This window comes from Otolemur garnettii, unplaced genomic scaffold (assembly GCF_000181295.1).
Source record: "Otolemur garnettii isolate 467f Iridium unplaced genomic scaffold, OtoGar3 scaffold00115, whole genome shotgun sequence".
In the NCBI taxonomy this organism is placed as follows: domain Eukaryota; kingdom Metazoa; phylum Chordata; class Mammalia; order Primates; family Galagidae; genus Otolemur; species Otolemur garnettii.
The window spans coordinates 3,119,268-3,121,660 of NW_003852510.1; the positions used below are offsets into that span (position 1 = coordinate 3,119,268).

The 2,393-nt window shown below is 41.6% G+C and overlaps 1 protein-coding gene across 2 annotated transcripts in view; it reads right to left on the reverse strand.

Annotated features, from left to right (window-relative positions):
• EIF2S1 (eukaryotic translation initiation factor 2 subunit alpha) overlaps positions 1 to 2,393 on the reverse strand; it is a 25,800-nt gene that overhangs the window by 13,499 nt on the left and 9,908 nt on the right. The gene's annotated exons all lie outside the window — the stretch shown is intronic.

The window sequence follows — 2,393 nt, forward strand, 5'->3', positions numbered from 1 at the left end:
AAAAAAAAAAAAAAAAAAAAAAAAAAAGACTTCCAGTACCATTAATAGTGGTGAGAATGAATATCTTTCCCTCATTCTCAATACTGGAAGAAAGTATGTTTGTAGCTTTTTTTCTAGATGCCCTTTATCAGATTAAGGAAATTCCCTTCCAGTTCTAGTTTGCTAACTTTGTATTATGTATGGGTACTGAATTTTGTCAAGTGTTTTTGCATCCATTAAAATTAGAGGTTATGATTTTCCTCTAATTTTGTTAGATGCATCCATTTTATTTCAAATGCTAAGTACTCTTTTCCATATAGAAAAGTATGACTTACATATAAAACCCACCACTTCTAGTATATAGCTCTCTAAGTTTTATTTTTATTTATTTATTTTTAAAACAGAGCCTTAAGCTGTCACCCTGGGTAGAGAGCTGTGGCATCACAACTCACAGCAACCTCCAACTCCTGGGCTCCGGCAATTCTCCTGCCCGCCTCCCAAGTTGGTTGCAGCCATAATTGTTGTTTGGCAGGCGTGGGCTGGATTTGAACCCACAAGCTCAGGTGTATGTGGCCTTAGCTGCTTGAGCCACAGGCGCCAAGTCAATTTTATTTTTAAAGCTAATCTATTATGCATATTGTAGCATCTAATTATGGTTTAAAGTTGCATTTTCCTAATGACTAATGTTCAACACCTTTTCACATGCTTATCGGCCATTCATTTATCTTCTTCAGTTTGGCATCTATAAAAATCTTTTTTTTTTTAATTAGAGACAGAGTCTCACTTCAAAGCCTGGCTATTTTTTTGTTGCAGTTTGGCTGGGGCCGGGTTCAAATCTGTCACCCTCGGTATATGGGGTCGATGCCCTACTCGCTGAGCCACAGGTGCTGCCAGTATAAAAATCTTTTGCCTTTTTTGTTTTTGGAAACCAGGGTCTCCCTCTATTGCCCAGGCTAGAGTGTAGTGACATCATCATAGCTCACTGCAGCCTCAAACTCCTTGTCTCAAGTGATCCTCTTGCTTCAGCCTCCCAAGTAGCTGAGACTACATGCACATGTCACCATGTCCATGTCATTTTCTTTTTCTTTTTTTTGTAGAGACAGAGTCTTGCTCTTGCTCAGGCTGGTCTGGAGTGCCTGGCCTCAAACAATCTTTCTGCCTCAGCTTCCCAGAGTGCTAGGATTATAGGTGTGAGCCACTGCACCTGGTCTTTGGGCTTCTTTTAAAATGAGTTAGGCTGTTAAATAGTTTTTTAAAGGACATAAGTTCTTTTGAGACAGTCTTAATACGTTGCCCTTGGTAGAGTGCCATGGCGTCACAGCTCACAGCAACCTCAAACTCGGGCTTAAGCGATTCTCTTGCTTCAGTCTCCCAAGTAGCTGGGACTACAGGCGCCCACCACAATGCCCATCTATTTTTTTGTTGCAGTTGTCATTGCTGTTTAGCAGGCCTGGGCTGGGGTCAAACCCACCAGCCTGGGTATATGTGGCTGGCACTGTAACTGCTGTGCTTACGTGAATTTAATTGAGGTTTTTCCTCTCACATGAGTATGTAGTTGTAAATCTACTGGTTCTAATTAAGTGCTGAGCACACGTGATGCTTGTTTTTCATTCTTGTGATACTTAGGATAATGTTCTCCAAATCCATCTAGGTTGTTAAAAAAGATATGTAATTTCCATCTTTTTATGGCTGAATAGTATTCTATGGTATACATGTACCAGTTTATTAACTCATTCGTGTGTTGAAGGGCACCTGGGCTGTTACCACATCTTTGCAATTGTGAACTGTGCTGCTATAAACATTTCTGTGTAATTTTTAGTCTTCTTAAAAATGAAAGCCTAGATAAGCATTTGGATTTTTTCCTCCCAGATATACTGATTTCAATTTTAGTTCTAAAGTCATCAGAGCACCCATTTTGTATCCCAACCCTTTTAAATTGTTCTAAACATCAGTCAGGTTAAGGTCTTTACTGTTCCATTGTTCACACCTGTTCAAACCTCCAACCGTTATTACAGATTTGTCTACTTCTTTTAAGACTTTTCAATTTTTGCATATATTTTTGAAACTCACAGGGCTGGGAGTGATGACTCACTCCTGTAATCCCTGGGAAGTCGAGGTGGGCGGATTGCCTGAGCTCACAGGTTCAAGACCAGCCTGAGCCAGAGGGAGACCCCCCACCCCCAATCTCTAAAAATAGCCAGGCCATTGTGGTGGGAGCCTATAGTCCCAGCTACTTAGGAGGCTGAGGCAAGAGAATCACTCAAGCAATACTTGACTATAGTTCTTTTTTTTTGAGACAGAGCCTCAAGCTATCCCCCTGGGTAGAGTGCCGTGGCATAGCTCACAGCAACCTCCAACTCCTGGGCTCAAGCGAGTCTCCTGCCTCTGCCTCCCAAGTTGCTGGGACCACAGGC